Raw genomic sequence first — 14,824 nt, 5'->3', positions numbered from 1 at the left:
CACCATTGCCCACCCTTCATGCTCAATGGTAGAGTAGTTCTTTTCTGCCTTAGACAATCTTTGACTCACAAACACGATCGGGTGATCCACACCCTCCTCGCCCTCCTATGTGAGTACGACTCCCAATGCAATACACAACACATCCACATGTACATGAAATTCCACATCCCATTTTGGGAAGACAAGATTGGAGCAGAGGCCAGTTTCCCCTTCAAGACATCCAAACTCTTCATGCAATCATCATTCCAGCAATATGTAACATCTTTTTCAATAGCTTTTCCATCGACACAGTTATTTGGGCATAGCTTTTGATGAACTTCCTATAGTATCCGGTGTGTCCCAAGGTAGCGCGCAGTTGTTTAACACTTCATGATGCTTCCAAATCTAGGATAACGGCAATCTTCGTAGGGTCCACCATCAAACCTTGTCTACAGACCACATGTCCCAGCAGGTTTCAAAAAGGAACGAAGACTATGTACTTCTTCAGGTTCAGTGCAATCTACTGTCAGCGGTAAGTATCCAACATCAAGCGTAAGCTCACTCCATTGGGCTTAACTAATCCAAAGACAGTCCAATCATCTAGATAGACCTCTAAAAACTTGTGGATGTATTCTTTCAACGCTGCTACAACGATGCACGAAAATATAGTTGGCACATTCTTCAGTCCAAACGGCATAACGGTGTATTGAAAGAAACCCCATTCTGTTGCAAAGGTCATTTTTCTCCTATCTTCCGACATGATCTTGATTTGATGGTACCCTGAGAACCCATTTGTGAATGAGTATGCTTCTTGACTACCAACATTATCCAATACTTCATCTGTGAATGGTGTTGGGAATGGATCGTGTACACAGGCGTCGGTCAACTTCCTAAGGTCTACGCATATTCTTATTTCACCCTTCTGTTTTTTCTCCTGTACTACCATAGGAATCACCTAGTAAGATTCTTCCACTAGTTCAATAATCTGGCTGTGAGCATTTTGTCTAATTCGTCGCGAACCTTTTCTTTATAGTTTGGATTCAAGTGGTAAGGTCGCTACTTAACTGGCTTTGTGTCAGGTTTCAGGTTGATCTTCATCATCCCTAAATCGCCAACAATCCCTTTTAAGTCTGTAATTTTGGTTGGGAACAAGTCTTGGTATTCGTGGAGTAACTCAGCGACCTTATCGATTGTGGCATTGTCATAATTGTCCCCAAGCATTGCATACTTTGGCTCTACCTCTGTTCCAATGTTGACCTGCTTCGTCTTTAGCAACGCGGTGATTTCGAGGTCTTCAAGTGATGATCCATGAATCTCGTGACAGCCTTCCGTTTCTGAAATGTTAATGTTCCATGGGTCCTCATCATCCTCCTCAACATTTATGTTATAAAACTCTAGTGCGCTTCTTAACTGTGTCACCCATTCTGGCTGAAGTACCCCCATTGGCTCCTGTGGTATTTTCAAGATAGCAGCTTTTACTTCTTATAGTGCATCATCAACAATATCCAACCAACGATCTTCAAATGTAAATGTTAACAAAAATCCCTCACGCAAGACATCCCATTTGCTCGTACCATGGCAGAGCTACATCTCCGTATACCAATTCATGGGTACCACGTCAAGGGTATGGTAGAATAAATGTACCCATTTAGGTTGTGGCTCTTCCCCATAGACCTTGGTCCATTTTGCAAGGTTGTGCATGGATCATCTCATCCATCATATTTTTCTACTAGTCATATTTGTGTTTTTCCAAAATGTAGGCGCATCATCCTTTTGCATCCGTACCAGTCCTCAAAATTTCCTTGATGCATACCCCGCCATCATGTGGGTGTGGCACATAGTGCCTACTTCAACGCATTGAACCGCTATTGTTCTAGTACTATGCTTTCAAATTTTCTCAAAAATTCATCCACCATTGTTAATCCATCATATTTTGGTAGCTCCCTTGCCTCTGTTGTCACACAACACATTGATCTAGTCATCATGTTGCAATTAAGCATTGCTACTTTGTGCAGCTAATTCTGCCAGCATTCTACTTCCTCATCTGAATCTAAAGTGCAGGAGATTTTGTGCTCCCACAAAATCCTTCCATCTACAGTCTAATTCACCCAATCTTGTTCTCACGCAGTTATCTTGTAAATACAATCGAGATCGTCATCACTATCATCATCGCGCACCAGTTCAGTGTATCCCGCTCCTTCAGCTGGATCTAGCAATACTACTAAGCATAGTGACTTTTTCTTAAAGATCATTTTGTGCTTCTTTAGATTTATGACTCCATTCATATCAGTGGCCCAATCTATTCCTAGTAGCACGGGATAGGGATTACTATCATCGACAATCTCTATCACTTCGAAATCTACCTGCGCGCTCGCACCTTCAATATCGACAATTACCCCTTGCAATCTTCACATGGGCAAAATCTTTCGTTGGTTCACCATTTGTAACTAAATAGGGGACCATTTTAGTGTGGGTCTACCCATGCGTTCCCATGTTTTCTTGATAGTACATTCATGTCCAAACCCAGATCCAGGATTACTTGATCCATTTCATACTCGCTGATTTGCACAATCAACCTCATTTCCCTTCTTGTGTGCAATGCATGCTTTCCCAGTTTCCGAACCACAAACGGTTCCCCTAACACCGTGCACCTAGTGATAAGTTCCTATACGCCTTTGACTGCCTTATAATCACGTAGTAGTTTCATGCATGTCTCCAAAAAGGTAGTGAGAATTGAAGGATCCATCCCTGGTTCTAGTTCATCCTTACTACTTGAAGCGGAGGCCTCCGTGAAGCTCTTCTTAGTTTCCATGAATGTCTCCTTCACGTTTTCTAAATCAAATTTGGGTTCCTTTGTAGGAGAATTGAAAACCCACACACTTTCTTCTGGATACTTCCCTTTCTCATCTCCCATGGTCATACCGCTTCTAAGCATCATGTTTACATTCGGGTCTTCTTCGGGCGACTCAGATCTCATCATCTGTAAATTATGAGTTGGAGGGGCCTAGAGTACCTCCTTTTCGCGCATCCTTACTATCAGCGAAGGGCAGTCTTTTACCTCATGATCAAACTGAGTATAATACCAACATGATATTCTTGTCGGCTTTGTACAATCGCGGGCATAGTGCCCTGGCCCTCCGCAATTGTAACAAATTAGTTGTCTGTGACCCTTCCTGTTCCCATTCCACCTCGACCTCGACCGCGCCCTTGAAATCCAGCGCGCACCATCCCGACATTTGGGTCGAGGGCTCATGTTTTATTCTACACCCTATAGGCAAGAGTCTGATCCATCATTAGTTCGTAGCTTCGGCAGGCGCGTTCATCATGGCCTACCGACCTGCAGAAATTACAAAACAATTGTTGGGACGTCTGCATATACTTCTGCAACATATGACAATTGTCCATAGTGTGTTTTCCTCCTATTTGACAGATTGCACACCATAGTGTAGATGTTGTGCTTGGCCCTGCCTGTGCCTCAGGTCTTAACGGCATCAGCCCTCCTCCTTCCAAGTAGTTCATGAACACTAGACAGTGGTCCTTGTCATGCCCTTGGCCTTTGCATTTTATGCACCATACTTTCTCGCGCACCTCCGGCTGAGGTGTCATGTCCTATTTCAAAATTTTCATTTCAAGACACGGATTTTGCAGTTGCGTATGGATTTGTTGGACTCCCAACCCAGGGTCTTATATAGGGGTCTCATGTAATCTCATTGCCATCTCCAACGCTTCGGCCTGGGTGGAAATTTTTTGTTGTGACAGCGTCGTACTTTAGTGTGGTGTAAGTGATGCCACAAACCACGCGATGTTGTCCATTAGTCAACATCATATTGGCTTTGTGAATCGTACTCATCAGACTTTGGTCTAGGTCCTAGGGGTTCTCACCTGGGAGCATCGCGATCTCCTTAAACCCGATGATTGATTGTGTTTCTGATTTTGGCCCGCTAAATTCCCTGTTCAGCGCGGCCTTGATCTCTGCAATTTCTACATTTGGGTGGTCATTAGAATGCTTGATATACCATGTTAATGCATGATCCTATAGCATGCTCACAAGTGTAGCCTTTTCAATATTGTCATTAACGACACCTTGTGCTTCCCATACTACTCTTACCATGAACCAGAATTGGTTCGGATCTTCATTTCCCACTCCTCTTAATATGGGTAGTTTGATCGCACTCACCCTACTGAACTGCGGTGGTGGAGGAGGTGGGGTGGGTCGAGATGGAGGTTAGAAGGGTGAGACAGGTGGCGGTGGGGGTGGAGGTGGTAACCGCAGAATGCGCTGCCTTATCAGACTAATCGCGCTTCTCGAGGAAACTTTCGCGAGCTCTTCCTTGCTTTCCCGCGAGAGTGAAATTAAGGGACTTCTTTCCAACTCTTCACTGCTTCTGCTTTTATAAATCTTCCCATTTCACGTAGTCCCAAACATTAATTTATTCACATAACCAACTTTTCATAAAATAGCATCTTAATCCAAGTGTTCAAAGATTTAATATACTTACCTCGTGGTCCCTTGAGGAAACGTCACTATGCCTCACTGTAGCTGACAATCGTGTCTACCGTGAACTCAGTGATAAATCCTCCTCTTATTCGGTCAAGCCAATGGTCCACACCTCACGCGATCTTATCTCCTGACACTTCTAGTCTACGCACTAATTCCGGAGTCCACACTATTGGTTTGTCGAGCCTACACCTTCCCTGGTTGTCTGCAAACTTCGTGATCCACTCATACAGCTCAGAAGGAAAGGATGCAAAGAAAATTTCATGGATTTCCAAGTAGCACTCCAACCACTATTCCTCAGATACTTGTGGATTTCTATTTTCCTGCGCCGTGAAATCGTGAATATTCTTGTCCAACCACTCTTCAATTTCTTTCTTTGTTGAATTCGAGTGGCACGACATCAAACATCCCTTATGCAGACCCTGATCCCAGAAATGGAACCATTTGTTGGATTGTATGGGCTTGACCCATGTTCAGAGGTGATTTAGCCAAGAAAATCTTGGTACTATTGGCCCTTTAGGCAATAGTTCGTGGAGCGCGGATTGAGGTCTCACCCGAAGTAGAATGGGAGGGTGCTAGAACCAGGTTTCTGGGCCCTGCGGATGTCTGATGAGCTTCTGGAGGTCTGTGGTTTGACCCTACGTGCACGTCGCTGCACGCTCTTACTATCCCTTCGCAACCCGCGGTGCTGCTTCCGTGTAGCCCTACTCGGGGTGCAACCCGTGTAATACCCAAGTTCCTTGCTATTTAATCGGTCATTACTCGATTAATTACTTTTTTATGTAAGACTAATGATTATTATAACATATTCAACAATCATATTAGTGCGTGTGATAAATAAAACAATATAAACATAAAGAAGGCAATGCACAGCAGATACATAGAAATAGGAATCAACTTCTCTTTATTAATCTTCAATCCAGATTACATACTTGACACCACCATGTGCACTCTGCTGTAGGGGTCCACACACTCAGCTATAGACTCTACTAGGCCTCTGCGCACTCAGTTGCAGAGCCTCTTCCTACTACTATGACCCAATACAATTAGATTCCTACTCTAAGCTTGAACCATTTGTATTCTTCTCTCTTCTTCCCTAGTTATCATTACAACATAGAGCCTCACTCTTATTTATACAATCCCATGGTTTGTGGACCATGGGTAGGCCGACATGACTTTACATTCCATTACAATATTTTAGGGCAGAGAGCCCTATGACTTAACCTATACTTCATGCTCCACACCCGCAATTACAAAACCTTTGACAAAAACTTGGGCTTTAAGCCCGAAAACATGTTGTGGGGGGATTCCATGCCCAATAGCAGAGCACCCCATTCATTCTGAAGAAATGTGGCAGGGAGCAACAAGAAGGTACAAGGAAAAAATATAAATCAGATAAATCGCAGGTGGATCATGTTGATCAGTGGTTGTCATGGATGTCATCCCAAGCAGCACCAGGGGCTACCCCAATATTGCAAGGGAATTTTGACTTGACAACATACCCTATTTTGAGTCAAGGATCTTCTAGATGGATTCTACTCATCAAGATGTTTCTATTGATATATGGCATGCCAAGTAATTCTTCAAGGTTTGAGAGATATTCATGTTTGAACTTAGTAACCCTAGTTAGTGGGATAAAACCCTACGGGGTTGTGGCTAAATCTATATGATGTTGTAAGTTCATGTTACTTGTCTTGTCATAGTTGATAGAATAGTCTATGTTGTTGTACTTAGAACTTGGTTCATCACATGTCTAGGGTCTGTCATCAGTTTCTATTGTATATATCTTTAGGTCAGATTTGGATATAGTCTTGTATAGAGTCCAAACCTATATCAAGAGTGGGAGTCTTTGTCTATTGTTGCAACAAGTCAACAACGAAAGTGACAAGAACATTTAAGGTACGCATTGTAATTTTAATTTGTATTTATTCATTATTAATCACTTACATGTGTTTTGTAGGCAGAGGTAAATTGAAGGGTATTGTGTTTTTCCTTTTGAAATTTGGTTTCGCAAGGAAAATTTGCATGCATGTAGAGGAAGATTCAAAGACAACATCAAGAGAGCATTCAAGAGCTCAAGCACCAAATCAAAGGAAGAATTGCAGTGGGACATCCTTTAAAGACATGGCAACCATTTGTATATTGTGAAGAAGTGTCAAGGCCAAGAGTCATCAGTGTAAAGTTGTAAAAGAGTCATTTGTAAAAGTGTCATCATTGGAATAGTCATTGTTGTAAAAGAATCAATCTTCCAAGAGTCGAAAAGGCATTGTTGGGAGGTATAGCAGTCTCTGTTGGGATGATTTCATGGTTGGGTTGTAGGTCATAGTGTGATTGGGTGTTCGGTCAAAATCATTGTAAATCATATTGTATCTGGATCATTGTCCCTAGTATGACAACCTGCACTCTTGTCTCATTTCAATCATTATAGGGTGGCAGGGAGGTGCTAGGCAAGTGCATGAAGTCACCTATAGGTTGGAGCATGTGAACACTTAGGGGGGTAGGTTGGTCTAGGGTGTTGGGGCATCCATTCAACTGATTACTAAAGAAACCAGGGCATTGGGGCATCCTTCCAGCAAGAGTTGGAGAAGAATGATTTTCTAGAATTCTAGGAAGCTGTTGCATTCATTTCAGTTGGGGTTGAAGATTAAATAATTTATTAGAAAAATGTTCGGTGGTTTTTGACCTGGAGGGGATTTTCCACATAAAATTCTTGTGTCTACTGTGTTATTTTAATTACTATTATTACTACATAAACATTAATACTAATTGAATATTAACTAATGCTCTGAAAAGATTTAAAATTCTTAATTTCTAAGGAATACTGATTCACCCCCCCTCTTAGTATTTCCAACAATTTATATGAGAGCTTTGTTCCTTCAGTAACAACTTAATCGCTAGAAGTTAGTTTTCAGAGCATAGAGATGGGAAATTCAAAGAAGCAGGTTACAAGGATTTCAAAGGAAGGTATAGGTGTTATAGCCATTTTTGGGCACTACAACCCCAATCATAAATGTCCATAAACCAAGGGTTCCTAAGTCCCTAAAAGTGTTGTTCCAACCCCTAAAAGAACAAGGTCAACTGATTACAGCATCTCCCAAAAGTTCTCCATGAAAAACTACTCAGAATTGGTCAAAGCTGGACCATTTCACTTGCTCCATGGTCAAAGTGCGTTGCATCCCACCTAAATACACACAGTAGGTGTGATGCATGTTGAAAAGCCCTTCTATGGGCTGCAATGGGCGAGAGTGGACAAATGGCAGGGTCAATCCGCAAGGTGGAGGATCATGGAATCTTCCAGAAACTTCTCCTTTGACACTTGCCTCTTTGCATTCGCCCAGGGATGAGTAAGAGATCATCAATCTCCAAGTGGAATCAAGAACTATCAAAGAGAGGACACTAAACAAATCTCAGAAGCTGACTCACCTCCCTTGCAAACATCTATATATGGATCCCTCATTCGAGAGATCCAGAGGCTGGAATTTTGTATCTTGTAAGGAAGTGCTGCTGGTTTCTTGGTGCAACATCGTAGTGTTGGGTGATATAAGCTTTTCATGAGGTGAAGAAGGGCTTTCTTGCTGAGAGGATGACGTTGGGTCAGAACAATTGGTTGTAATCCTCTTTTCTCTTTATTGATTATCAATAAAGCTATTCAAGTTTTCCTCCACATTCTTGTATGATTGATGATTTATGCATTTGTGTGGTCAATATATATATGGTCCTATATTGTTTATGATAATAGATCTATGTTCTTGGATAGTGTTATGTTGCTTTGATTCTACAGGTGCTTTGTGAAGCTGGGTAAACAAGGAAGTGAGTAGCAAAGATCTATCAGAAGGGAGAGGAATCGAGCAAGGAACCAAGCGCAAGACAGAGGTTGGTCTCCTTATTCCCCTCTTATCTATTTCTCATAAAGGAAAATGAAAGTAGTTTTAGTTTGTTTGTTTCTAAGGTAGCTACCAGCCTTAGTGGGACTAGCAGCTCTGCATAGACACTAGTTTTCCCGATAACAAAATGGCGACCATACTGGGGAGCGAATAGATTGTTTGTTTATCTACATTTGTTTACTTTATAAATTTACAGACGGAGCTTGAAGTCAAGCCAGCTAGCCTTCGAACTTCATTTGCTATGCAAGTGAAGGGGACAAGTCATCAAATGTTTTCATGATGGGTTCTAACGTCCATGTGGCTACACGGTCACGCGATTATGGTGAAGGTGAAACTTCCAAGGGTAAATCAGTTCCCAAAACTAACAACCCACTTCATATTGAGCAACCTTCTGTTGAGACTATACCACGGGTACCGAAAGGTTCCGCTAAATGCGCGACTATCAACCCTAATATTAGGGCAGCCCAGAATTACTCCATTGTTGAGGATCTGGCTCAAAGTCCATGTGCTATGTCCACTTTATAGGTTCTCTAGTCATATCCTGCTCAAAGAAGTGCCTTGCTATCGGCAATGGGGGCAGTGGATCCAATTAATTCCTTAGCTCTCACTTTTGATATGAATAATGTCAAAAAGAGACTTCCTCATCACATGGCTTTCCAGATAAATTCTACCTACCAAAAAACGAATATTTTTCGGATGGTTATAGATGAGGGAGCTTCCACGTGTGTCATGTCTATGTCATGCTGGAAGGCCATTGGATCACCATCAATTGTTCCTTCACCTACCCTCTTGACAGCGTTTGATGGTCATTCTCATAGGCCATACGGGATTATCCCGGCCTTTCCTATATGTGTTGGGGGGAAGGTCGTCAATATTGAAGTAGAAGTCATAGATGCTAACCTAGACTATAATCTCCTCTTAGGAAGGAACTGGGTATACGAAATGGATGTCATTGTTTCGACTCTGTTTCGTGTCATTTGCTTTCCTCATGAGGGGAAAATCATTAAGGTTGATCAAATGGATTATTGTCCAGTCGATCCTCAAGCAATCTCTGACTCTACTGTCCCATTAGTGGGTAACCCCCGTCTGCCTATTGAGAATCTAGGAGTCAGGAAGTACTCTTCAATAATGGGTATGTTTGACTTTCCCCCTCCTACAACTGGAATAGATACAATTTCATCTTCCAGGGACCCTTTATGGAAAGAGTTTGTTCAAGCTCCTTATTCTTCGGATCCTAGAACCTTAGCTTCATCTGTGACCACATCAGATGACGACAAGGCGGGTGGAATAGAATCTCTTATGTCTACAGTAGAGCTTAGATGTGAATCTATCAATCACTCTACAGATAACCATTCTACTCTTTCCTCTGGGAAAGAGATAGATAGTGATGTGGCTCATTCTCGGACCCTTGATTCCACCTCTATGTCGGATTGCTCGAATATTGTTTTTCCATCTGACGAAGCAATATTCGAAGCAATGACAGCTGTAGATCAACCTTTGGACGATATACATCGTTTGTAATCTTTTCATTCCCCTCTGCATGAAGTCGAATCTAGGTCCTCCAGTCTGACTAGCGATGTTTGCACGGCTCCTTTGGCTCCAACATAGTTATTCGCCGAAGGAAGTATATTGATTGGTTTGATCATAGTACCTATAAACATCCCTAGGAGCAAGTTGGCAGAGCCCCCTGACGGGCTCTACCTCAGGAAGTTCTTTTCATAGTTTAGGCCAAGCAATGGCTTCTTTGTACATTTTGTATATTTGTACATATATCGTCGAGAGTTTTTTGATATCAACACTTTTTGGTCTACTGTGGCAGGTGTTGATGGATGACTTGGTCTATTTTGGGTTCGCCGATGGTGCTAGTCGGCACACTCGAGATCTTGCTTCCGCAGCTTGGGTACTCTATTATCCAACTGGTCAATTGATGGTATCAAGAGGCATATGCATCGGTCCTACTTCAAACAATATGGCTGAGTATACTGCCGTTATTAATTTATTATCCGAGGTAATCTCTCATGGGATCAACTCGTTGGTAGTGTATCTTGATTCTCAATTGATAGTGTCACAATTAAACAACATTTATCGGGTAAGGGATCCATGTTTATATCGCCAGTATTTAAGGGTAAGGTTGTTGCAAAGATCATTTACTTATATTAATTATTTGCACATTCCAAGATCTCATAATTGTTTAGCTGATTCTATCACTAATCAAGCATTAGACTGGCACATCAATCATTCATCACAATATAATCAAGCATCAAAAAGTCGAACTGTATATAGATATATATCATAAAGCGTCTCGAGTGTACATATGTTTGTCCAAAAATTTACAAAATTGGGACTCAAATTCCCATAATCATGTCCGGCATATCTAGTGCCCTGGCTCAGGATGAGCGGCCAAGTAGGTAACTATCGCATTGGCCACACGCCGAAAAGTGTGAACCCAGTCATGTGGCATGCCAACCACATGACACTGCATATCCTCAGGAAGGTCCTCTATGGCAGCCATTGGTACTCGGCAACTCAGTCTCACCAAGTGTCATTGGACGTTATTTAGAGTCTGTTCTGTATCAGCAGCCGCCTCTTCGGCTCCTCAGTCGCGTCGTCCATGCCGCGGGAACCCATTTGGTCGTACTAGCCCAATGTCTGGAACATGATCGTCATATCAGTCATTTGAATCTCATCAAAAATATTTTTCAAAATGCATCATTATATTTGAAAAATCCAAAAAAATTATAAAATCAAAAAAATCTTACCAATCTCACCCCATGCTGTGTTCGGTGGTAATGTTAGATCAGGATCTCCTCGGAAATCCAGCCCAGCGTAGGGGTAGTCATCTATGGCGATGATCTGCTAATCCCACCAAGTGAAGAAGTCATCGTCAAAGGCAGTCCCTGGGACCTCCCCACCCCCCAGACGTTTCATCAGATCAGCCCACCGGCCCATGCGTGGATCGTGTGGGGTGCTGATGGAAACTGCTACCCTGGGGCGGAGTGCGGGAACCTTCTCGAAAAAGAAAGTACACAGGATAGTCCCATATCCAAAGTTTTTGGTCTGTCCCCTCTTGATAGAAGTGAGCTAGCTTTTCATGTTGGCCAGAAGAGGAGTACACCAATCGAACACAGTAGTGAGACAGTCAACTGCCACGCTCATGGTTAGCCATGACGCCTGATGCAGAGTGTTGTGGGGAAAAATGCCTATGCAGGACGATCCTATCCACCTAAGGTGTGACAGTGCCTTAGCAACAAACAGATACAGCTATTCTGGTTTCTTCCTTTATGAAATGTGAAAGAGGGGAGATCAATAGAATTACCGGTGTCTTCCGTTTGTCCCTCGATCTAGATCCTCTTCTCTTTGGGTGTTCACAGCTACTTGCCTCCTCGCTCGCCCAAGAGAACAACTACTTGATTCCTGCGAGATCACAAGAGAACAACTACTTGTGACAAGAGAACAACTACTTGCGACAAGAGAAGAACACAACACAAAGGCAGATATTCATATTCATAAATGATTCAGGATTAGAAGTAAATCAAATACACTAATGCAATCATACAAATACACCAGTATATAGGAGAAAACCAAGATAGCTTTATTGATAAATAACAAGGTTTAGGAAGAGATACAACCCAGAGGGCTCCAATCTAGCATCTCCTTCCCAGTAGAATGGAATTCCTATCTTCAGCTCCCTTCAAAGCATTAAGCACCCAATGATTCCAGTCTCAAACCAACAGCAATTCTTTGCAATAACAAAATTCTAGCCTCTAGATCTCATGGAGGAGAGATCTATATATAGATGTTTTGGAGAAAGGATGAGTCAGCTTGAGATCTGACTAGTGTCCTCTCCCTCTCTCAGTTCTTGAATCCACTTGGAGGTTCTTGCTTCCACTTGGAGATTTGGAACCTCTTACTCATCACCAGTCGAATTCCCTGAGGCAAGTGTCATTTTGGAAGCTTCCTGGGCATTGACACCTTGAGGAATGAGTCTGCCACATGTCCAATCTCGCTCAGCGCAGGTAGCCAATGTTGGAGTTGACATTCAGCGTAGGTAGCCAGTGGAGCCATTGACATTCAGCGCATATGGTCAGTGGAGCAGTTGACATGATCCTGAATTGACTTGTTTTTGAGCAGTTTCAGGTGGAGAACTTATGTGAATTGCTGTGGTTTGTTAGCCTTGTTCCTCTAGGGGTAGGAACAACATGTTTAGGGACTTTGGATCCCTTAGATTATGGACATTTCATGCTCAATGTTGTAAGGCACAAAAATGTCTATAACAGTTGCCCCCTAAAGTATGAGGCCGTTTATCGGGTCAAATGCTTTATCCAGGAGGGTCCAAAGTTCATCCATTTGCTGGGAGGAGACCTGTAATAAGATACAATACAATACATTATGATTCATACTGCTTTCATGATCTAGCTGAGGCGGGCATTCCCATGCTCAGCTTTATAAATTCATTTTTGTACATAGAACAGACGATCGTCTGATGGTAGACTGATAATTTTGGTGAAATTATCATCCTTTGAGTAGGATGATCATCTGCTGTAATGATGTACATGTCAAATGTCTTTATTTTTCCTGAATATATATCGCAGCCCGGATGGATGAAACTAGATCCGGGGTCTTCAAACTCGTTCGATCTTCACTCTAAGTACAAGTCGATCCATGTGAGAATTGTGCTGAAGTCGAACATGGAAAGACATCGCTTGATTACCGGTCAATGAGGTAAACCGTTAACAAGCGCGAGAGGAATCACCGATAATGATAATGACCCTCAAGGTACTGCAGTACAATTCACGTGGTGTGAATAAAGGACTTGGCGTTGAACACCACGCAAAATCTTCTGGTCTAAGGTCATTGATGTATACCTGTCGCCGGAAGTGAGAAACTTGCCATTGAGGCATGCAAGCTTCAAAGTACTGAAGGGGTTGTTCCTAGATCAACTTCTTGGATAATGAGCTGATGTTGACAAGAAGCGATCCGTCAAAGTAGGGCCTTAATGAATCCCACATCAGTGACATGGAACGGAGCTAATGATTTTAATGGAGGTGAAAACGATCTGTGACATATGATTCAGGGTGGCGGTCATGAATGGATGAAGGATAATGTATGGCGGTGGATGGGACCCGGTTGACTCTTTCTTAACGACTTCTCTTGAACATATGGCGACACTGATGTGATGGATTGGTAGCATTACCCCAAATATGGATGGTATGGCGAGACCATGGTGATGTGACCGGTGAATGAAACAACCCAACCCGATTGTGGTATGGAGGAAAAGTGTCATGTTCAAGAGCGACTTGCTACCATCAGAGTTTTCCTGATTTTCTCCCAATTTTTCCCCAGTCATTGCTGACCAGTACCTCTTTATTTTTGTCAAGCTTGAGGAGGATAACATATGCTTGTTCTATAACCTGCCCTTCGGGAAAACCCATCGCTATGTTTTAACGAGCCTAGCGATAGTGAAACTTGTTCTCGTCTAAAGACAAGTTTGTCGCTATTTAGTGATTTTAACGAGTCTAACGACAAGGATAACTCGGTCCTTTTCATTTTTAGAGAGTCTGAAAAGGTACATAAAGTTAACTCCAAAAGTCCTTTTTCGTCATCTAATCCCTTAAGTCCGAAAAAGTATAAAACAATACAGAAGGGATGAGTTTTCGATAGTTTTAACGAGCCGAAGAAACAAGCGCTCGATCTTTTTGTGCAATAATCCCTCAGGTCCAAAACGATTAAAATCTAGAGGAGGGATAGCACTTCCGGTCGCTTTAACGAGCTGGAAGGCCAAAACTCGGCAATCTTTTCATATTTTATGAGTCAGTTGAAAAGAGCTTAAAGAAGACTCGTCTTTTGAGGAACGAGTGATGAGCATGGTTAGCAGCTGATTCCAGGTACAGGTTGGAATTCTCCAATCACGGCAGTGTCACAAGGATGGCTAGGTGAAATCACTCTTCGTAGCTGTTCCTCAAAATGGGTAAACAATCATATGGAGGTGAATGATCGGCCAAATGAAAAGTGGATGTGACGGTGCAAACACGACCAAGGCTTTAATGGCTGATAAAGTCATATACACAATGGTTATTTACCGGAATAGGTTCATTTTTTAAAGAGCTTGAATGCGCCAAAACACTGCTCAAACTTCTGTTTATTTTTTAACGAGCATGAACTATGTGCTAAAACTGCTCGGATCTTGCGTTTATTTTTTAACGATCATGAACTTTATGCTAAAACTGCTCGTTTATATAGTCAAATTTTGATTTTTTACCATAACTAGCTTTTCTCTTTATAAATGTCGCAAATGTCTATCTAACACATAGTTTGCTAATGAATCGGTTAATGTGTTTAAGTTCCTGGAAATATGTTGGTATTGAATTAAATCAAACTGTCTTTCCAAAATCTTAACCCTTAGAAACATACGATAAATAGCTGGATTACGGACAGAATATATACCATTGAGTTGTAGTATCAC

This window comes from Pinus tabuliformis, chromosome 8 (assembly GCF_031772625.1).
Source record: "Pinus tabuliformis cultivar Carrire ecotype Pingquan chromosome 8, CPIR1, whole genome shotgun sequence".
Taxonomy (NCBI): domain Eukaryota; kingdom Viridiplantae; phylum Streptophyta; class Pinopsida; order Pinales; family Pinaceae; genus Pinus; species Pinus tabuliformis.
The sequence above is the reverse complement of the archived record's forward strand: the minus strand, read 5'-3'. Positions refer to the sequence as shown.